Genomic DNA, 23,965 nt, shown 5'->3' with positions numbered 1-23,965 from the left:
TTTCAGGAAATCATAAAGGAAAACTGCCCTGAGGTCCTAGAACCAGAAGGTAAAATAGCCAAAGAAAGAATCCACAGATTACCTCCTGAAAGAGATCCCAAATTGAAAACACCAAGGAATATAGTAGCCAAATTCCAAAATTACCAGGTCAAAGAGAAATACTGCAAGCAGCCAGAAAGAAACAATTTAAATAGCATGCAACCACAGTCAGGATCACATAGGACCTTGCAGCTTCTACATTAAAAGACCATAAGGCATGGAAATATAATATTCTGTAAGGCTAAGGAGCTTGGATTACCACCAAGGATCAAGTACCCAGCAAAAATGAGCATGATTTTTCAAGGGAGGAGATGGATATTCAATGAAATAGGGAACTTCTAAACCTTCCTGATAAAAAGACCAGAGCTCAACAAAAAATTTGATCTTCAAGTACAAGATCAAGAAGACATAAAAAGGTAAATGGGACAGAAAATACAATATTGTTAATAAGGGCACTGTTTACATCCTACAAGGGAAGATGACACTTGCAACTCTTGAGAACTGTATTGTTATTACACCATGTTAAAGGAGTATACATAAAGGGGTGGATATAGTTGACTTTGATGTAATGATAAAAAAAATCTAATCAAGTGGTAATCTGATCTAAGAAAAGTACTGAGAGAAAAGAAAAGGAGGAGGCAGGCAAGGCAAAATTCAGGAAAAGGCAAAAAAAATATTACAGCAGAGGGAAAGAAGGGAGGGATATGAGCATTGTTTGAACCTTACTCTCATCAGATTTGGCTCAAGAAGGGAATAACATAATCAGTTAGGTATAGAAATCTAACTTGCCCTATAGGCAGTAGGAGGGAAAAGGGGAAAGAAAAGGGAGGGGGTAGAAGGGAGGGAAGAAGCAGTAAGGGAAAGGGGAAGAAAAGGGAAAGGGATAATAGAAGGAAGGAGACTGAAGGAGGCGGTGGTCAAAAGCAAAACACTAGTGAGGGGAAAGGAGAAAGGAGAAAGAAAAGCATAAACGGGGGGAAAAAAGGATGGAGAAAAAGACACAGATAGTAATCATAACTGTGAATGTGAATGGGATGAACTCTCCCATAAAACAGAAGCAGATAGCAGAATGGATTAAAAACCATAATCCTACAATATGTTGTTTACAGGAAACACATTTGAAAAAGAGTGACACATACAGGGTAAAGGTAAAAGGCTGGAGCAGAATATATTATGCTTCAGCTGAAGTAAAAAAGCAGGGGTAGCAATCCTGATCTCAGACAAAGCAAAAGCAAAAATAGATCTAATCAAAAGAGATAAGGAAGGAAACTACATCCTGCTAAAAGGCACCATAGACAATGAAGTAATATCATTACTAAACATATATGCACCAAATGGTATAGCATCCAATTCTTAGAGGAGAAGTTCAGGGAGTTACAGGAAGAAATAGACAGCAAAACTATACTAGTGGGGGACCTGAACCTCCCCTCTCTGCACTAGATAAATCTAACCACAAAATAAACAAGAAAGAAGTTAAGGAGGTGAATAGAACATTAGAAAAGTTAGGTATGATAGACCTCTGGAGAAAACTGAATGGGGATAGAAAGGAATATACTTTTTTCTCAGCAGTACATGGCACATACACAAAAATTGACCATGTACTAGGGCATAAAAACCTCACAATCCAATGCAGAAAGGCAGAAATATTAAATGCATCCTTTTCAGATCATGATGCAATAAAAATTATATGTAATAAAGGGCCATGGAAAGATAGACTAAAAAATAATTGGAAACTAAATAATCTAATCCTAAAAAATGATTGGGTCAACAAATCATAGAAAAATCAATAACTTCATTCCAGAGAATGACAATAATGAGACAACATACCAAAACTTAGAGGATGCAGCAAAAGCAGTTCTTAGGGGAAGTTTTATATCTCTAAATGCTTACACAAATAAAATAGAAAAAGAGGAGATCAATGAATTGGGCATACAACTAAAAAAACTAGAAAAAAGTACAAATTAAAAATCCTCAATAAACACCAAATTAGAAATATTGAAAACCAAAGGAAAAATTAAGAAAATTGAAATTAAGAAAACTATTGAACTAATAAATAAAACTAAGAGCTGGTTTTATGAAAAAACCAATAAAATAGATAAACCTTTGGTTAATTTAATTAAAAAAAGAAAGAAGAAAACCAAATTACTAGTATAAAAAATGAAAAGGGAATACCACCAAGGAAGAGGAAATTAAAACAATAATTAGGAATTATTTTGCCCAACTATATGCCAACAAATTTGACAATCTTAGTGAAATGGATACATATTTACAAAAATAATTGCCCAGATTAACAGAAGAGGAAGTAAAATACTTAAATAACCCCATCTCAGAAAAAGAAATTGAACAAGCCATTGATGAACTCCCTAGGAAAAAATCTCCAGGGCCAGATGGATTTACATGTGAATTCTATCAAACATTTAAAGAACAATTAATTCCAATACTATATAGACTATTTGGGAAAATAGGTGAAGAAGGAGTCTTACCAAATTCTTTTTATGATACAAATATGGTGTTGATACCTAAACCAGGAAGAGTCAAAAGAGAAAGAAAATTATAGACCAATTTCTCTAATGAATATAGATGCAAAAATTTTAAAAAAATTAGCAATAGATTACAGCATTATCACAAGAATAATACACTATGACCAGGTAGGATTTATACCAGGAATGCAGGGTTGGTTCAATATTAGGAAAACTATCAGCATAATTGAGCATATCAACACCAAAACCAACAGAAACCACATGATCATCTCAATAGATGCAGAAAAAGCTTTTGACAAATACAACATTCCTATTAAAAACACTAGAAAGCATAGATAAATGGAGTCTTCCTTAAAATAATAAATAGCATCTATCTAAAACCGTCAGCAAGCATTATATGTAATGGGGACAAGCTAGAAGCATTTCCAATAAGATCGGGGGTGAAACAAGGATGTCCATTATCACCACTGTTATTCAATATCGCACTGGAAACGTTAGCTTTAGCAATAAGAGAAGAAAAAGAAATTGAAGGTATTAGAATAGGCAAAGAAGAAACAAAGCTATCACTCTTTGCAGATGAAATAGTGATATTATTAGAGAATCAAGTAAAAAACTACTTGAAATAATAAACAACTTTAGCAAAGTTGCAGGCTATAAAATAAACCCACATAAATCATCAGCATTTCTATATATTACCAACAAAGCCCAACAGCAAGAGATAGAAAGAAAATCCATTTAAACTTACTGTAGACATTATAAAATATTTAGGAGTCTACCTACTGAAACAAACCCAGGAACTCTATGAACACAATTACAAAACACTTTTCACACAAATAAAATCAGATCTAAATAATTGGAAAAACATCAGTTGCTCATGGGTAAGTCGAGCTAATATAATAAAAATGACAATCCTACCTAAGCTAATTTACTTATTCAGTGTCATACCAATCAAACTACCAAAAATTATTTTACAGAGTTAGAAAAAATAATAAGAAGATTCATTTGGAAGAACAAAAGGTCCAGAATATCAAGGGAACTAATGAAAAGAAATGCAGAGGAAGGTGGCCTAGCTATTCCAGATCTTAAATTGTATTATAAAGCAGCAATCATCAAAACTGCTTGGTACTGGCTAAGAAATAGAGTGGTGGATCAGTGGAATAGGTTAAGTATACAAGACACAGTAGTCAATGACTATAGTAATCTATTATTTGATAAACCCAAAGGCTCCAGCTTCTGGGATAAGAACTCACTCTTCAACAAAAACTGCTGGGAAAACTAGGTGCTGATCAAAATCTAACACCATATACCAAAATAAAGTCAAAATGGGTTCATGATTTAGATATAAAGGCTGATACTGTAAGCAAACTGGGAGAGCAAGGAGTACAAGAATACAAGTCATTCCCCAAATGATAAATGGTCAAATGATATGAATAGGCAGTTCTCAGGTGAATAAAAAATGCTCTAAATCACTATTGATTAAAGAAATGCAAATCAAAACAATTCTGAGGTACCACATCACACCTATCAGATTGGCCAAAACAGGAAAATGATAAATATTGGAGAAGATGTGGGAAAATTGGAACACTAATGCATTGTTGGTGGAGTTGTGAAATGATCCAACCATTTTGGAGAGCAATTTGGAACTATGCCCAAAAGCCTATAAAAATGTGAATACCCGTTGACCCAGAAACAGCAGTTCTAGGGTTACATCCCAGAGAGATCATACAAATGGGAAAAGGACTTACATGTACAAAAATATTTATAGCAGCTCTTTTTGTAGTGGCAAAGAATTGGAAATTGAGAGGATGCCCATCGATTGTGGTATATGAATATAATGGAATACTATTGTGCTATAAGAAATGATGAACAGGCTGACTTCAGAAAAACCTGGAAAGACTTGTATGGTCTGATGCTCAGTGAAGTGTGCAGAACCAGGAGAACATTGTACACAGTAACAGCCACATTGTGCAATGACTAATATTGATAGATTTTACCCTTCTCAGCAATACATTGATCTAAGACATCTCCAAAGGCCTCGTGATGGAAAATGCTATCCATATCCAAAGAAAGGACTCTAGAGTTTGAATGCAGACTGAAGCATACCACTTACTTTTTTTTTTCTTCTGTTGTGTTTTGTTTTCTCTTTCTGGTGGTTCCTCCTATTGGTTCTAATTCTTACCTACAGCATCACTAACGTGAAAATATGTTTAATAGGAATATATATGTATAGTCCATATCAGACTGCACGCTGCCTTGGGGAGGAAGGTGGGGAGGGAGGGGGAGAAAAATTTGAAACTCAAAAGCATGTGGAAGTGATTGTTGATAATTCAAAATAAATTAATAAAAAAATTAAAAATTAAAAAATTAAAAATTTCATATTAATAATCAATTTTTCCAAGTCTGTAAACAACAAATCCAGAAAATCATTATTGGAATTCTTACATATCAATTTGAAAAACTGTCCAGCTGTCTTACATCCTTTCTTCCTTCCTTTCCTTTTTCTTTTTTCTCTTTTCTTCTTCTCCTCTCTCTCTCTCTCTCTCTCTCTCTCTCTTTTTCTCCCATTTCCCATCTTCCTTCTTCCTCTTCCTCTCTCTCTGTCTTCCCAACTGTCTTACATCCTTTCTTTCTTTCCCCCATTTATCTGTCTTTCCAGCTATTACATCCTTACTTTCTTTCCTTTCTTCTCTTCTCTTCTCTTCTCTTCTCTTCTCTTCTCTTCTCTTCTCTTCTCTTCTCTTCTCTTCTCTTCTCTTCTCTTCTCTTCTCTTCTCTTCTTTCCATCTCTCCCCCTCCTTCACTTCCTCCTTTTCTCCCTCTCCCGGTCTCTTTGTCTGGAGCTTTCTGTTTTCCTTTTATGTATTTATGTATGGACAGGTTAACTCCCCATTACATGTAAGCCCCTTACCAGCTAAGGCTGTTTTTGCCTTTTCTTTCTATTACCATTGTATAAACATACATTTATAAAAATCCTTACCTACTTCTTATAATGATTTTAGTCTACATTTGAGTCTAAAATATCTACTCTCTATAGTTTTAGAGCCATTTTGTCAATGTGTTGGTAACTACCCTTTATTATAATAGATGGTAGTTTATTACAATATTCTGAATGATTGCCCCCTCCCAGTCCTCCTCCATTCCAATTGATGTTTCACCACCATCAAAGTAATGTTTGTAATACATATTACTCTCCTGCTCAGAAGCCATCTTTGGCTCTCATTACAAAATAAAAGGAATAATAAAATACAAATATGTAATATATACAAATATAAAAGAAATACAAAACAAAATAAAAGAAAAAAACTCTTTTTCTGAATATTCAAAGCCTTATGATCAAGCTCCAACCTACTTTTTCTGCCTCATTTCACATTATTCCACTTCACACACTCTACCATATGGCCAGAGTGCCCTCCCGTAAATCCTATTTCCATCTCCAACCCCTTTGCCTGATATGGATCTCCCTTATTCCTCCATATGTTGAAATCTTTCCCTTGTTTCACGGTTTAGCTCAGGTGCCATGAAACTTTTCCAGAATAAACTGATCCTTCCCTCTTAAGTCTCTCTTGACATTATAGAGAAGTGGTCTTCAAACTTTTTGGTCTTGAGACCCCTTCACACTCTTAAAAATTATCAATGACTCCAAAGAACTTATGTTTATATGAGTTATATCTATTGATATTTATAGTGTTCAGAATTAAAATGTCTTAGCATTATAATAAAAATAGTTTTGACCTCACATACCTCCTAAAAGTATCTTGGGGATGCCCAGAGATCCCTGGATAGCAGTTTAAGAATCATTGCTATATGTTTGACTTTTATGGACTTCTAATATTCTAATTTATTTTATAGTTGTTAGGGTACGTAGCTTACCAGATTATAAAGTCCTTCAGGGCAAACTGTTTCTATTTTAATACTTCATATCCAGAGACTACCACATTGCCCTGCATACAGTAGGTACTTAATAAAAGCTTGCTTAATTGAAATTGAATTGAAGTATTCATAAGATCTATGGATAGGTTAGAAAAGGAAATGTGGATCAGGAGGAGTTTATAAAATCCAAAGAGAATTTTAGTGTAGAAGCGAATTTGTTTAGCACAAATTCTTCAATTAGCACAATTTCCAACTCTCAAACCAATTCTTTCTCTTTTTTTGTTAATAGACCTGTTAAATTGACATATCTGATATCTTCCAGATTGAGAGGTTGGAAACCCTGGGTATGATACTTAGGAGATCTGTGGCCTTGGGCGAGTCATTTAATTACTCTCGGTCTCAGTTTCTACATTAATAAAGTGAGGGGGTTAGACTAAGTGATTTTTGATTGTCTCTTCTAGCTCTAAAACCTTATGATTTTATGCTGACCTGGAATTTTGATTATCACACTGCTAGTTAGATATGGAAAGGCAAGCCGAAGAATGGTGTTTAGATAAAGTTTGGGACTAAAGAGGAAAAGAAGAATATACTCAACTAGGTTGCAATTTTGTTATGATTCCAAAGATAAGAAGCCCTTGAAAATAAAAGAATATTCAGTCTTGCTGAATGTGCATTAGATACTTACATTGAAAGTTAATGTTTTTTCTTATGTCTTCGCAGAATAACAATAATAGTAAACAGTCATCATTTTACTTACAAAACTGATTTTCTCCCAATTAAAGAATAGTATAAAACATAAAAGCAATTATGAAGAATAGTTGAAAAGGATCATTAAGTATTGCACATATGCCATATGTTCTCAGGCTGTTTCACACAATATTGTCATAAACATTAGGTAAGTAGGAACAACAAATTTGTTTTGCACAGTATATCAGGCATGTTGAAAGATAAGTGAAAAAAGTAAGGTAGTATGGAATGATGAATAGGGCACTGGGCTTGGAGTCAGGAATACCTAAATTCAAATCCTATCATTTGTTCCTGAGCAAGTCACTTCCCTCTCTGTGCCTCAGTTTCCTCATTTGCAAACCAACAACTGGGGGAGGGAGGTAGGCAACATTATTATCCTCATTTTACAGTTGAGGAAATTTAGTCAGATAAGAAGTTAAATGACTTTTCCAGGATCACAGACCTAGTATCTGAAACCCAATTTGAACTCAGGTCTTCCTGACTCCAGGCCCAGTGATCTACACAGTATAATTACTTAGCTGCTAGCACATTTGAAGACCCCATCAATCTGGTCAGATGATGTCTCCATATGGAGGACACTAGGGAGTAGATGGTGTGTCTTCATGAGGACACTAGGGAGCTATTTCCAACAGAATTGTGATGATGTATAATGAAAGTACCTTGGAGAGATTGGAACATGCGTGGACATTTGATTATTGTTTCTGGTCAACTAAATGTGGTGAAGGAAAGATTCTTTAACTTGCTTTAGAGGCATTCAAAAAGGTTATTCAGCTCCACCTATGGTCTCTGCCTCAAAACTCTTTGAGGAACTCAGCAACAGGTGAAATGAATGGAGCCTGTAACCTGAGGTCTAAAGGACTCCTTGGCATCCTTTAGATCCAGAGATTGTGTTGGCAGCCATTATAGTTTCAGTGCCCCTAGATACGAAAGGAGCGAAGCCTCCTTCACCATTTGGGGGTTCCAGAGTACAGGTTTCATGGTTAGTGTAGTACTTTGGCCCTTTTGCAAAATGGGGAAGTGAAAAAAGGAGCAATAAGGAACCTCTGAGAATGACCAGGCCATGGGTACCTGAGACAGAGGCTCGGTTATGCTGTATATGGACATGAATTCGGTGAGACCAATATTATGTTGGAATTTGGTAAAGTTTTGAGTGTACTCTCCCCCCACCCTCCAACTGAGGTTCAGTAGAAAAGAATATGCCCTCAGGGTGTTGGAGGAGGGAAAATATTCACATATGGTCTTCCTATATTTTTGAAGTAAATATTCCTTTCTAAAACCTAATTTCAATAATGGTTAAATGGAATTGTAGGTGTTAATTGCTGCCCCCCCAAACATTTTAAAAAATTATATGTATATGTGTATACATATATATACACATATTTTATATATATATATATATATATATATATATATACATATATATAAAAAATTTTTTTCAGTCAGCAAAAAGCTGCCTTCTTACCCTCCCATACCAACCCTCCAGCCCCACTTGAAAACCAAAGAAAAAATCCATTACAAGTAGGTACAGTCAATCAAAACACCTTTCTACATTGTCCATTTTATATATATGTATATGTATAAATATATATATATATATATATATATACTTGTATGATGCGTATATGTATGTGTGTAAATATACACACACATATATAGAGGTATGTGTGTATATGTGTACATGTACATATTTTATTTTATTTTATTTTTTACCCTGTACTCTTCACTTCTCTCCTCTGTCAGGAGATAGGGAGCATGTTTCATCATTAGTCCCCTAGGATCACATTCAATCATTACACTAATAAGAGTTCCTAATTTTTTCAAAGTTGTTTATGTTCACCAAATTGCTGTCATTGTAAAAATTGTTGTTCTCCTAGTTCTGTTCATTTTACTATGCATTAGTTCACACAAATCTCCCCACCTTTCTCTGAAACCATCACCTCCATCATTTAAAAAAAAAAACCAATGCAATAGTATTCTAACACATTTATATACCATAAATTGTTCATCCATCCCCCAATTTTTGCGTAACCCCTTAGATTCCAATTCTTTGTCACCTCAAAAGAGCTATATTTTTGTACACCCTTAGGGTTTATTTTGCTTGGTACTAATACCATCCCTAACCTGCCCTCTCTTCCTTCTTCCCTTTCCCTCCTATTTCTCTGTTGAATAAAGTGTATATCTGTACCCAACTATGTTTGTGAGTATCTTTCCTTTAACCAGTTCAGATGATAGTGAGGCTCAGTGTCAGTCACTTCCCCACCCCTTCCTTCCTTATCTGTAAAGATATCTACTTATTCACTCTAATTATGTGAGATAATTTTCCTTAACCTTCCTTTCTCTCCTCCCTTGTATATTTCTCTTCCCCTCTTTCTATTCTTCTCTTAAGTTCATCAAGACATAACAGACCCACTCCCAGGTCTTATCAAATTAGATTCCCTCTATAACCCCTGATGATGATAGGGCTCATAGAAGCACATATATTATCACCTTATATTAGTATAGAAGTAGTTTATCCTTATTCAGTCAATTATCATTATTGTTATTTACCTTTTTATGTTTCTCTTCACTCCTGTGTTTGAACTTCAAAGCATCAGGAATGCTTAGAAGTCCTCTATTTCATTAAAAATCCATTTCCCCCCCGTAGGATTATACTCAGTTTTGCTGGTTAAGTTATTCTTGGCTGTAAGCCTATATATACATCATTTCCATCTGGAATATCATATTCCAAGTTCTCTACTTCTTTATAGTGGTGGCCACTAAATTATGTGTGATTCTGTCTGTGGCTCCTTGGTACTTAAATTTCTTCCTGGCTGTTTGCAGGTCTCTTTTGATTTTTTTTTTTCACTTCGAAGCCCTGGATTTTGGCTACGATGTTCCGGGAGTTTTGTTTGGGGGTTTCTTTTAGGAGGTGACTGGTAGATTCTTTTCTATTTCCACTATGCCTTCTCATTCTAAGAGATCTGGCCAGTTTTCTTCTACGATTTCTTTAAATATGATGCCTAGGCTTTTTGTTGTTGTTGTTGTTGTTGTTGTTCATGGCATTCAGGTAGTCCAATGATAGATGTATATATTTTTTTTACTTGACTTGTTTTCCAGGTCATCTTATGAGGTACCTTACATTTTCTTTTATTTATTCAGTTTTTTGAGTTTGTTTTAATATTTCCTGTTGTTTTATGAAGTCATTAGCTTCAGATTGGTCCAGTTTTCTAGGAGTTTGTTGCTTGGGCAAGTTTTTGTACCTCATGTGCCAAGTTATTAATTCCTTTTCCATTTCTTTCTTTCTTTCCCAATTCTTTCTTCCACAGCTCTCATTTCTTTTCCATTTTTTCCTCAAGCACTTTCATTTAATTTACAAATTCATTTTTTAACCTTTTTTTTTTCCATTTCATCTCTTTGAAGAATCATAGTTGAATTTATGCCCAGGTTTTGTTTTACTCTGAAGCTTTTTTGTTTGTAGAAGTTTTGTAGTTATTCTTTTTCTGCCCTTGTGTTTTGAGCGTTCCCACCTACATAATAGGTCTTTATGGTGGGATTTTTATTTTTGTTTAGTCACTCTTCAAGTATACTTGCTAACTTCTGACTTGATGTTAGGACTGTGCTTTGCCCTCTTCAGAATGGAAAGTCTGGGCTGGTCCTGTTGCTGCTTTCTTGGGGTACTGAGTGTTATTTTATTCTAGGATCTCAGATGAAAAACAGGGACCTGCAATTTTCAGTGCTTCCAAAGTGGTCTGATTCAAGGCAAAGCCTGATTACTACCCAGCCATCCCCTGCTCCAGTCTGAGCTCTGCAAGTTTCTGACTTAGGCTTAGGACGGAGTAACAATAAATTGATACTGGACTCTGCCCCATTAGCTTTCAGGGAAGGTCTGCTATTTCAGAGTGACTGAACTGTAGGCTCCCTTTTGACCTAGGATCCCTAACCTGGTTACTCCTCCATAGGATTCAGATTGAGGCAGAACTGACACCCCTTTCATTCCTGGGATCTAAACCACACTATTGCTACTTGCTTCTGAACTTGTTCTGTTCTTAGTATACCACTCTGAGCATTCCTGTCCTGAATGTCATCCCCAGGCCCAAGTCTAGTCCATCATACTGGAACTGAGTACTGGGAACCAAAGGCATTTGGCACCTATTTCTGCATACTACACTAGGTGACCTATATGGGTCTTGGTCCTCCTCTGTCCTAGTGCACATTCTCTCCCTGTGTGTTGTAGTGCTCTATGGTGCGTGCTTCTGGTTAGACCCAGTCCTCAGTCCCCACAGACCGCTTTGTCTGTCTCCCTATGCTTACCCAGGTTAGACAAAGGACTTACTATGCCTTCTCTGGATTTCCCCATCAGGATTTAGTTTAGTGTGTTTTCTAGATGTCTGGAGTTTTGTGGGGAGCTCATCTGAAATGCTTCTTGTTGCTCTGCCATCTTCACTTCCCTACTTTTCCATGGGCATTCAAGAGGCCTCTAGATGGAACAAGTAGATAGAAAGTTGGGCTCAAAGTTAAGAAGGCCTAAATTTAGATCCTGCATCAGATCTTTATTAGCTATATGACCCTGGGATGAGTCCCTAAACTGCTTATGGCCTTGGATTCCTGATCTGTAAAATGGGAGTAATATTAGCATTTACTTCACAGGGTTGTTTGAGACTTAAATGCAAGAATATGTGTACTTCACAAATCCAAAAGTACTATATAAGTGGTAGGCATTGTTTTAATTATTATAAACATACTCTTTGGACCATTTTCATGAGTGTTACAAAGTTGGGGAGCCAAACAGTGAGATTCCCTCAGGGATGTTTCTTTATTCCTAAGATTCATTAGAGTAATATGAAAAAAACAAAAACCATTTCACTAAATATGAACAGAGGGGTTTATTTCATGTCTGGTTGAAGGCCATTATGCAACAGAGAAAACCCTAGATTTTGGGGCTAGGAAAGGGGGAAGGAGACAGAGGAATTACCTCTGAGCCCAGATTAAATGAATTTCAGTGATAAACTCCAAACAACATTGCATTGCCCCATGGCTATACTTAAGAAGAAATTGATAAAGGAGTGGGAGTTTTGGAGGTATTCAAATGATTGGTCAGTTTGCAGGTGTTCTTTTAAAAATATGACACATGGGTTTCAGGTAGAGAGTACTGCCCTAATTCTTGGTAGGGCTTATTTGACTCATAATCTTCTTTAGGGGTTTTTTTTTGTTTGCTTTGTTTTGTTTTGTTTGTTTTGGTTACTAAATTTCTGATTTGGATGGGAGAATTGAGATTTTCTCTTTACTGGCGGATCTAGGTGGGGAGGAAAGCCCATTATACTGTTTAGCCATTCAGACAGAGTACATGTCCAGAGCACAAGGCAGAGAAAGAAGATTATTTGCTTTGAGTATTTTCGATCAGGCTATTTTTTTAACCATATATGTAACTACAGTCAGCATAATTGTTTCGATAATGATGCAAAGTGCAAGGTCATGGAATTTAACATCCCTAACAACCAGTCCAGAATCACAGATTTCTTGCAAATCTATGCTTTTATAGAGTTTATAACTATCAGGTCTCTTCTCTGCTTGAATACCTACAATTAAAGGGAAGGAACTATTTTCATCACCTTCCAAGGCAGCCCATTCCATCTGTAGAGAATTCCAAAGGAGAACATCATTCTCCTGAGCAATTGTTTAACAACACAATAGCTTCAATCACTTATGTTCAGGGAAAGAAGCAAACAGAAGAGGCAGTCAGAACTTTAATGTCCAAACTTACCCCAGGCAAGCACATATATGGATGTAATTCACCAATTCTACTTTGGATTTCATGGGAAATCCTAGAGAGGAAAAGTAAAATGCTACAAGTTTGGGAGAGACAGCCAGAAGGTGGAGTTAAAATGTCTACCAACTGAGCAAATCCTCCTGGTTTAGTGGCTAATTCTTTCTGATGAAGCTTTCAGGAATCCTCCTCCCCCTCTGCAGCCATCATGGGGTAGAGGGAAAGGTGTAGGAATCAAAGTACACCAAGGATTTGATGAAAAAAGCACTAATGTTTTTCAGCATTAAGTCATGCATTTCCCTGAAATTTGCCAGGGGAACTAAGTCCACACTCTATTGGTGTGGCCTCTTCATGCTCCATGGAGTATACAGTCCCTTCTACAAGTGACATCATTTAGACTAACTATATTTTAGATATTAGGAAACAGAGGATTCCTGCTTTGCTCAAGGTCATACAGATAGGTAGTGGCTGAACCAGGATGAAAACTTAGGTTTTATAACTACAACCTAGTGTTCCTTCTATTATACCATTTTTCTTTTTCTTTTCTTTTTTTTAGGGGGGGTGTGAGGCAATTGGGGTTAAGTGACTTGCCCAAGATCATATAGCTAGTAAGTGTATGAGGCTGGATTTGAACTCAGGTCCTCCTGACTCCAAGGCTGGAGCTTTATCCACTGCGCCACCTAGCTGCCCCTATTATACCATTTTTCATACACTAAGCTGTTTCTCTGTCATTACAAGGGATTCTTGATAACAACTTAAACTTATAATCTTCGAAGGATTAATAAGAACTCTTCAAATACAAAGGATAGAAAACAGAAACATCATGACAGTGAAAAGAGCACTGGGTTGGAAGCAGACATGAATATCTGACTACCCATGGGACCATAGGGAGGTCACAACCTTTCTGAGCCTGCTTCTTTATCTGTAAAAAAGACTCAATTCTTGCCCTACCTACCTTCTTCATTCAGTAAACATTTGTTCTATAAACATTTATCAAACTCCTACTATGTTCCAGGCACTTAAAAAATTTACTTATTTTTAGTTTTCAACATTCACTTCTATAAGATTTTGAGTTCCAAATTTTCTCCCCATCTCTCTCCTCCTCCTACCCCAAGATGGCATGCAATTTGACATAGGCTCTACATTTACATTCATATTGAACCTATATTCACATTAGTCACATTGTAAAAAAGAATTAGAACTAGTGGGTGAAACCACAAGAAAGAAGAAACAAACAAAAAAAGAAAAAAAAGAGCAAATAATATGCTTCAATTGGCATTCAGACTCCACGGTTCTTTTTCTGGATTTGGAGAGCATTTCCATCATGAGTCCTTTGGAGTTGTCTTGTATCCTTGCATTGCCAAGAAGAGATATGTCTATCAAAGTTAGTCATTGTACATTGTGGCTGTTACTCTGTACAATGTTCTCCTGGTTCTGCTCATTTCACTAAGCATCTGTTCATTTAAGTCTTTCCAGGTTTTTCTTAAGTCTGCTGGCTCATCATTTCTTATAGCACAATAATATTCAATTAATTCATATACCACAACTTGTTCAGCCATTCCCCAACTGATGGGGCATCACCTCTTCCAATTCTTTGCCACACAAAAAGAGCTGCTATAATTATTTTTGTACATGTGGGTCCTAGAAGTGGTATTGCTGGGTCAAAGGGTATGCAATTTTAGAGCCCTTTGGGCATAGTTCCAAATTGCTCTCCAGAATGGCTGGATCAGTTCACAACTCCACCAACAATGCATTAGTGCTCCAATTTTCCCACATCTTCTGCAGCATTTACCATTTTCCTGTTTGGTTATGTTAGCCAATCTGATAGGTGTGATGTAGTACCTCAGAGTTGTTTTGATTTGCATTTCTCTGATCAATAGTGATTTAGAGCATTTTTTCATATGACTATAGATAGCTTTAATTTTTTCATCTGAAACTGCCTGTTCATATTCTTTGACCATTTATCAATTGGGGAACACTTGTATTCTTATAAATTTGACCCAATTCTCTACATATTTTAGAAATCAGGCCTTTATCAGAGACACTGCCTGTAAAAATGCTTTCCCATTTTTCTGCTTCCCTCCTAATCTTGGTTGCATTGGCCTTGTTTGTGCAAAACCTTTTCAATTTAATGTAATCAAAATCATTCATTTTGCATTTTATAATGTTCTCTATCTCTTATTTGGTCATAAATTCTTCCATTCTTCATCAATCTGATAGGTAAATTATTCCTTGCTCTCCCAGTTTGCTTATAGTATCAGCCTTTATATCTAAATTGTGTACCCATTCTGATTTTATTTTGGTATACGGTTTAAGATGTTGGTCTATGCCTAGTTTCTGCCATACCATTTTCCAGCTTTCACAGCAGTTTTTGTCAAATAGTGAGCTCTTATCCCAGAAGCTGGAGTCTTTGGTTTATCAAACAGTAGATTACTATAGTCATTGACTGCTATGTCTTCTATACCTAATCTATTCCACTGATCCACCACTCTATTTTTTAGACAGTACCAAGTAGTTTTGATGATTGCTACTTTATAATACAATTTAAGATGTGGTATGGCTAGTGCCAGGCACTTTTTAAGGCAGTAAGGATACAGAGATAAAAAGGAAATTCAAACAAAGATACAGTCCTTGCCCTCAAGGGACTTACATTCTATTTGTAGGAGGGTTGTCCCTAAGCATGTACCATGGAGGGGTTGTGTGCCTGGAAAGAAGGCAAAATAGATATCTATAACCTCTTCTTCTCTTACTCTTCTCCAAGGAAGACTTGAATTCCTTCCAGGAGAAAAAGCAGGAGGTTGGGAGTAGAGGCCACTCTGCTATCCTTAGAGAAAGGGGTCACTGGGCTAGAATTATATCTATCTGCTCCCTTAAATATTGTTAATCTAGGGCAGGGTAGGGAATCTGTGGCCTCAAGGCCACATGTGACCCTCTAGGCCTCAAGTGCAGCTGTTTGACTAAATCCAAACTTCACAGAACAAATCCCCTTAATAAAAGGATTTGTTCTGCAAAACTTTTATTCAGTCAAAAGGCTGCAGCCAAGAACCTAGAAGGCCACAGGTTCTCCAATCCTGGTCTAGGGGATATATTTTTCAGGTTTAATCTAGTTTCTGATTATTGTTCCATTATAGGGGGAAGTAGGACACCAAGTTTTATATGTTTACATACCAAAGACTTGACCCCTTTTCACAACGAACACATATAGCAGTTATCCAAGAAACTCATTTATACAATTCTTATAGCAAAACAGTAATCTGACAAAGTAGTAAAATATATACCCGACAACACATTATGAAGGCGCTCTCTATTTGGGAGTAAAGTAACAGTGAAAGCAAGAGTGTCTTAGGTCTCATCCAAGGGGAAGTTCCTTGAGTCTTTTCCTTCAGCAACCTGAAATGGAGTTGACCTCTTCCATCTTCTCTGTTGAAGCTGGAAGCCAGAAGAAACTAAACCTGTCTCTTACTCTCACCAACTACACCCACGCCCTTGAAGCAGACTAAGGGCATTGATCTTCACCAGTAAGGACAATTCCATACCAATGGACTTTGAAACTGGGGATTACATATCGTTGCAATTTATTGTCTATCTCATCTTTAAAAACTGCAAAGTAAATGAAGTAGATAGCTGAGTCAAAGAAGTTAACTTCTGGTTAACTAACAAACTTCTGGTTTGTACTTTAGTAGCGATGATGAATATATTACTTTATGAACAGAACACTAGAGGCCAGTAACCTATTTCTGAATAGACTAATTATGTAGTATTTTTTTTCCTTCAGCAGATCCAACCCTAAGTATATGTGCTGATTATCCTATTCCCTCTCTTTTCCATTAAATTTTTATTAGGACTTTCCTTCACTTGAAATGATTTTTGGGGTAACTTACATTATATTAGAAAGCCAAACAGAAAAAAAAATTGTTGATTGGTTTACAAATTTTTAACACCCAGAATTGAATATTAGGAATATACAACATTCCACCCTGACTCCAGAGGCTGGTTTACGCCATTATGACAGGTTACATTTGGATGTTTCAGATAAATTATCTCTGATTACCAAGCATCAACAACAGACAAAATACACAGAACATTGCACATAGCACATCTGTATGCAGATACTTAGGGAGTGGGTAATACACATACACATCTATGACAAGAGTTGGTGTACAGATACATTGGTGGATAGATCTAGTTAATATATATATATATATATATATATATATATATTTATATGCAGATAAACAGAAGTATCTGTGGGTGTGGTTACATACACACACCCATATATACCTTCAATACAGTAGGCATGCATATACATTCTGAGCATTGGCCTGCGGGTCAATCAGTATCTTTAGTCTAATTCCCTGAACACTGTCAGATGCAAAGGTTCAATTCCTTCTATTCATGTAATTTATTGACATTCTGTTACAGAAAAAAATTCTAGTCGGGTTTTTTCATTTGCCTGTATAGATACAGACACACAGAAGAAAGCATAAGAAGCATAAGAAGCACAAAAACGAGACTAGGAGAAAATAATTTGGTACCTAGACCCCTCTACTTTAAGAACTGACTGCTGTTTTGCATGTTTCTCTGAATCTTCCCTGCCCCATCCTACAAAGGGGCAGGACGTGAGAACTGGAACTTGAGACAAGATAAAAAGCCGATCCTGCTTCTGAGCCTAGGCAGTTGTTTTCACCTGCAATTCTTCCTCGATTATATTACTACAGGTGTCTGCATTTTTCCCCCCTCCTGGCAATCAAAAAAAAAAAAAAAAAACCTTCTCCGGTTATTGAGCATGCCCAGTTCGATTGTGAGCGCCACTAAGGAGTTTACAATGCGCAGGTCCCACTTCCCGGGGTTTTGGTGGCCAGCGGAGGGAGGAGGGGAAAGAGTAGGAACAAGGATAGTGGTTGATTGAGTAAGAGAGAGAAGCGCAGGAGGCGGAGAAAGTGTAGGTTCAATACATGGATGTAGCCTGAAAGGATGAGGTCTGAAAATGTGAGCAGGATACGGGGGCGAAGGCAATTTCTAGAGCACTGTGAGTTTAATTCAAATGCTCTCCATCTTCTTCCCCTTCCACACCCATCTTTACCCCTAAGTGCGGAGAGGGAGGATTGTTCTTAAGGGGCAAAGTAGTACTGGGGAGCACGGGTTTCCCAGCCAACGTGCACCCCGGGTACTAGAGTCAGATTTCCCTCCCCCCTCCCCCCTTTTTAGTGTCCCTCTTCTGCATTCGTTAATCTGGAGCTGTCGTAGCCATCCGGCCATCCCTTAGCGCCGGCCCCCACCCCGCTGTGGCTTTAATATGTGTGTTCACACGTGATTCCCATCCATTCTCTCCCCGCACCCCCGCCCAGCACGCCCCCCAGAATCCCCTCGGGGCGCTCTGCCTCTCTTCCCACGGTCATGACGGCACTCCCCGGTTTAGCCAATCCCCCAGCAGTAGAGAACCGCTGGCGCTGCCCGCTCGAGGTTCCCTAGGAATGACCCAGACTAGACACACACACCTGCCCGGGGGGGGGGGTGCGAGAGACGGGGGCGGAGAGCCAGGGCTGGAGGGAGCGGAGGAGAGAAGGCAGGCACAACACACACACACACATACACACACGAGGGGAAGGGGCAGGCACATACACACACGCACACCCCCCCTCCCCCGCACCCCAACTCCCCCCCCCCGAGTAGAAACGTATCATCGCGTTGGACCGTCTGCTTCCCCAGACGGGGCGCCCCGCCCACCTCCTCTCCTACGCCCACCCCTTGCCTGCCAGCCCCCCCACCCCGAGACATTCTGGGGCTTGGTCCTGGGATCAGGCTCCAGGCCGGGCACCTAACTATTCCCACCACGAGGCTCGCTCTTCCCTTCTTTACTCTCCCTCCTCCTAGCCCCGACGTTTCCCTAAACCGGGGAGGAGGAGGAGGAGGAGGAACAGGAGTAGCAGGAGAATCCGCACATTGCTAACCCGCTCTAAGTGGCTCCCAGCAGCCAAACTGGGCATGCTCCGTAGCCTGGGCAGGTTTGGGTTGCAAGTAGAAAGCTTTGGCTCTTAAGCCAGGAGGAGAGAACAAGGAGAGAGAGAGGGAGGGAGGGAGGGCGAGAGAGGAGAAAGGGAGAAAGAGAGAGAGACACACACACGCACACACACACACAGACAGAGGCATACACACGCAGAGCGCGAGAGCCCCGAGCGGCCGGAGAGGACCGCCGGTGCCCAGCGCTGCCACCATCCATTTGCAAGACGCTGGCACTAGAGAAACCCACCCACCGCCCCTCCGGCTGATGTAAGGATCCGAGCGCTTGGGGGAGAGGGATTATTGGTTTGGGGGCTTGCGAGGGAAGCCGCTCTTCTCGGTCCTAGTGGCTCTCTGTGACGGGGGATGGTGGAGTACGGGGTGGGGGGAGAAAACAGGATGGTTGGGGGACATTAGGGAGTTCTTTTTTTTGCGGGGGAAGGGAGACGGTAAGCGGCTGGGCAAACAGGAGCTTCGGGGCCAAAGAATAATAATAGTGATAAACAAAAGGGAAACAAAACCTCCGAAGTCCGTTTCCGGGCAGTGAATAGAGATCTCTTGCAGGCGCTGGAGGGCTGGAGTTAAAAGACAAGTGACAGGTAGACTAGGTTTCGGTTCATGCCCTGAAAGCCTGAGGATGCTCCCTCCCTTGCCGCAGGGTTTTATTTGTTTATTGGGTTAGTATGGTGCACGCACACACACACTCACTCACGGATGTGTCTTTTTCTGAACCTATGCAGATGCCAGGCAGAGTCGCACTGCTCCGTCGGAAAGAAGGGAACCCCCCGTTCCCATCCCCACTCCCCACCCCCTTCCTCTTTAGTTTTCGCCTACTTTGTTTCCGCAGACTCAGTCCAGACGTTTACCATCTTATGATCTGGAAATAGCTTGGGCTTGGCGTTTATCTGGCTATTTTTGTTAAAAATAGTTGGCCTTCTTCAACGTATGTAAATTGACATCTATGTGTATCTTTTGAGGAAGCTAAGAGGAAGGACTGACCATTTCCAATTAAAATAACCTTGTCTGTGTTGTTCATAATAAAAAACAAAACTGGGCGAATGTTGGGTAAGCACAGTTTTGGACCATAAGTTCTACCTTGTAGCAATTGAAAGGATTCTGACGATTGTGTTGTTTTAAAGAATTAGCATTTTATTATTTTTACTAATTATAGAGTAACTTGTGCAATACTTCAGTTTCTAATCTATCAGTGTGATTTTTTTTTCAATATAACTTTGGATTAGTAAAGAACATACTAGGGCTAGGATGTTGTATTCTGAAATGCAAATGTGCCATTTTCTTATTTTCACAAAGACATATCGTGCCCAACTGTATTCCTCTTGTATATCATTTTTTTTTTCTAAATCAGGTGTGTGATATTTGAAAGCATTTGTAGTTGCAACTCCCCCCCCCCAGCACAACATATGATGTGTTGTTTCAGTTAGATATGTGTATCCTAGAGACACCTGTTTCTTAATTATGTTTGACCATCATTTGTGGTCTGTCTTACATCTGGAAACAAAATTGAATTGAATTTCACTTTTCTGGCAGAATTAGCTTCAAAAAAATAAGGAAAATAAGTAAATAATCATATTACCTCAGTATAAAAAGAGGGATTAAAAAAATTCTGGGAAAATAAACAAACAAACTGTGCTTTCAGGGATGAGGAAAAATACTGCATACAAAGCTATGTGGAATTGTAACTTTATTCCAGAATGCTATAATATGGCCAGATTGATGAATGTATTTTGCCCATTGAGTATAGTATTTTATAATCTTTGATCTTCTTGGTAATGGTATACAACTATATCACTGATTTATCATCTGTTATGAAAGAAAATAAAGTCTTATGTAACAACATGTGGCTTACGGCGTTCAGATTATAGTATGTAAACTAAAGTACCAGATTTTTTTCCCTATAAAATAGAATTACACTTCCAGATATTTATATGCATATATTTATGAAGCAATATATACACATATGTATGAAACTATATATGTAAGTATACATCATACCTACACATATATAAAATGTATGTGTAGTTTAGATTAACCTCATTGAGCTGCAGATATTCAAAAGACTTTTGTATTTAAACAAACTATTTCCCACCCCCAATGAGACCATCGAATATTATGAAATTTACTTCAAAAATGGACTAGCAGTTCTGAGTGATTATATATTAATATATTAAACTTGAGTACCACACTATGATGGAAAAACTAACCACAGTCCATGCGTAATCTGGTATGCCCTTAGATGTGGCATATACTAAGAGATAAATCTTCACAAACTTTATTGTCCTTTCAACATCAGTTTTACTTCATCTTCATTCATATCACTAAACATCTTTGTGTTTCTGAGGATCTCTGGTGAAACTGTCAAAACAGAATTTCAAGTCTGACTTGATCATTTAGCAGACTTATTCTGTTGGAGTGATAATACTTTTTTATTTTAGAAATGCACACCCACGTGAAAGAGCTCCAGAGTAGTTTCCTATGTTTTTGCCTTTGTATGCCTGAAAGTGTGGGTGCCTTTAACCTCATATATAACCTGAAATCCTTATTTTAGGTAGTGTTTTTGGATACATTATGAATGAGAGAAAGAAATATTTCAAAAAGGTAATAGTGAACAGCATATAATGACAGCCTTTTAAAGGAAAATTTCCAGATTTGAAAAATTATTTAAGTCTTTCTCAAATTGAGATAGTACTTATTACTCTGTTATTTCACCTTTTCCAAAAACACGTCCAGCTTTTAAAGATTAATGCATACTGATGATTTTGCAGCATATGTCTGTAATATTTAGCATACTAATGAACATGGAGTTTTGCTAGTAGGATGTTAAATCCATCTTAGGATGTTGTCTATGAGGTAAAAGTAATTGAAATGATGAATCTTTGCTTCCTTAAAATTTCATGCTGTTTCCCCAAACATTTGAGTTTAATTTTTAGGTGGTTTAAATACTATTTTGCAATTCTTTTTAAAAATATAATATCTTAGAATGATAAGTGTTCAGCTGGCTTGATTTGTTCCCGTTTGTGGTTGGAATATTCATCTGTGGTATATAGAATATCACATTTTAAAACATCTAACAGTATTAAAATTTTTTTTAAAATAATTTGAATTAATTTTCTGCTATCTCAGCTAAACTCAAAGAAGCTTCTGTGAATGTGTATATAGCACTAAGCATTAAGTATAACCGCACTAAGGTTTTTTTTAACTGTGTGTGTGTGTGTGTGTGTGTGTGTGTGTGTGTGCGTGCACATACATGCTGACAGTGAAAACTATTGTATTGTATGTGAGTGGCTAAATATCATAACCACAAAAAATGTTAAGTCTTCGTGGATATTTTCAACCATTGGCTTTGTTCTGAACATATTTTTGAAACATGAAGTTAGTCATACAAATGCCAAAGTGATTTTCAATTGCAACCACTATTGAGATGACAGAAAAAGTTAATGATAATTGGCAATAAAGACTGAGTCCTGATTTCCAACAAACAATTGAGAACTGAAGTGAATATTGTAGTACCATGAACTTCCATACCCTCGAAGCTGGTGGGCATAATGAGGTCAGAGCTAATAGATAAACTTTTGAGTGTATTCAGACTGAAGTTAATGCTAGTTCTTAAAATACTTTGTTTTTCTGCAAAAATAAAACAGTGGTTTTTGTGCCTTCTTGATCTCTTAAGAAATTGGGAGAGTGGGGGAAATAGAGCTCTTAACCTGTACCAGTTGGCAAAGTGACCTTCCTGTAGTTTTTGCTCTTGGTGATCAAATATTGACCGTGGTTGTAAATGCAGTCTTTATTTACCAATACATGATAAAGCTGTAATACTTAACCAGTACGATAAAATTACATGCACATTTCTCACCTTCCTCAACATTCCATCCATTTAATAGTCATCCCTTTGAGACAGCGTGTAACTTTTAAAACACAAGTGCATATTTTAACTACTAGAAGAGCTTTTTACTCAGTTATGCCTGAGAATGAAACAGTGATTTCTCAGGTCCTGAAGCTGTGATTCATTAGCTTGGTAGAAAGAAATATCGGATATGAAGCCAGAATAATTCAGGACACAATGGGCGTCATGGGTGATGGCTTGTCAAGTGAGTTAGAGAGAAGTTTGTATTGTCATTGTCAGAATTAAGTATGGGTTAACAAAATGAAATGACAGTATTTTTTTTTTTACAAGGCTCTCATCCTACAGTTGGAAAAAAAATAGTAGTGAAAAGTTGGCTATAATTTCAAGCTTTTGGAAGCCTTTCATATGCTAAAAACACGGTGTAGTTTATACAAATGGTAAAAATCAGCATGACCTAACATTTGAGTCAGTGCTGTAAAGTCATACATCCAAAGGTTTTTGTTGTTGTTCAGTCATTTCTGACTCTTCATGGCCCCATTTGGGGTTTTCTTGACAGAAATACTGGAGTGGTTTGCTGTTTCCTTCTCCAGCTCATTTTATAGATAAGGAAACTGAGGCAAACAGGTTTAAGTGACTTTCCCTGGGGCACACAGCTAGTAAGTATCTGATGCCAGATTTGAACTCACAAAGATGAGTCTTCTTGACTCCAGGCCCTGCACTATATCCACTGTGCCACCCAGTTGCCCCTATCCAAAGGAGGACTTGATTAAAAGGTTGACTTTTTTTTGGTCTTTTTCAAGTATTTCCTTTTCCTTCTTTTTACAGGACAAAAAGTGTCTAAAGGGAAATAAATCCTGGGTAGGTTTATTTGAAATTCTTCTTCCACCTACTACTTAGCAAAAGGTTCTTTGAAAATCTCTCACCCAGTGAGACGTCTCGTTAACATTCTCAGACCCTCTCAAAAGTGACTTCTCTTCTGCAGCTTTTCTTTCATACCTCCCTTCGTGCTCCCCAGATCCACATTTGTTCTCCAGTGTGCTCAGTACTAGGTAATTACATATTCCTTTTACTGAATTGCCCTTGAGCTTAAACATTTTCCACATTGAGATCCAATAATTTTTAAAAAATACATTTTTCTACTTGGACAACTAGGATATGTTTTTGGTTCTTTAACTTAAATGATTTTCATTGAAAATAGGAGAAAAATACATTGGGAGAAATTTG

General features: G+C 37.7%; 1 protein-coding gene across 6 annotated transcripts in view; it reads left to right on the top strand.

Annotated features, from left to right (window-relative positions):
• Nucleotides 1-17,780: 17,780 nt before the first annotated feature.
• Nucleotides 17,781-23,965, top strand: part of PLCB4 (phospholipase C beta 4) — a 461,946-nt gene continuing 455,761 nt past the window's right edge. For 2 of the 6 annotated variants that reach the window (XM_020985793.2, XM_020985777.2), the window contains exon 1: nucleotides 18,641-19,149. The gene's annotated coding sequence lies outside the window, so the exon portion shown is untranslated. Of the gene's footprint in view, nucleotides 17,909-18,640; nucleotides 19,150-23,965 lie in introns of those variants that run through there. The other 4 variants (XM_020985836.2, XM_020985833.2, XM_020985786.2 and 1 more) reach the window with 3 other exon arrangements.

The sequence above is a fragment of the Phascolarctos cinereus genome, unplaced genomic scaffold, assembly GCF_003287225.1.
Source record: "Phascolarctos cinereus isolate Bilbo 61053 unplaced genomic scaffold, phaCin_HiC Scaffold_2;HRSCAF=192, whole genome shotgun sequence".
NCBI lineage: Eukaryota > Metazoa > Chordata > Mammalia > Diprotodontia > Phascolarctidae > Phascolarctos > Phascolarctos cinereus.
This window is presented reverse-complemented; position numbering and strand designations above follow the sequence as displayed.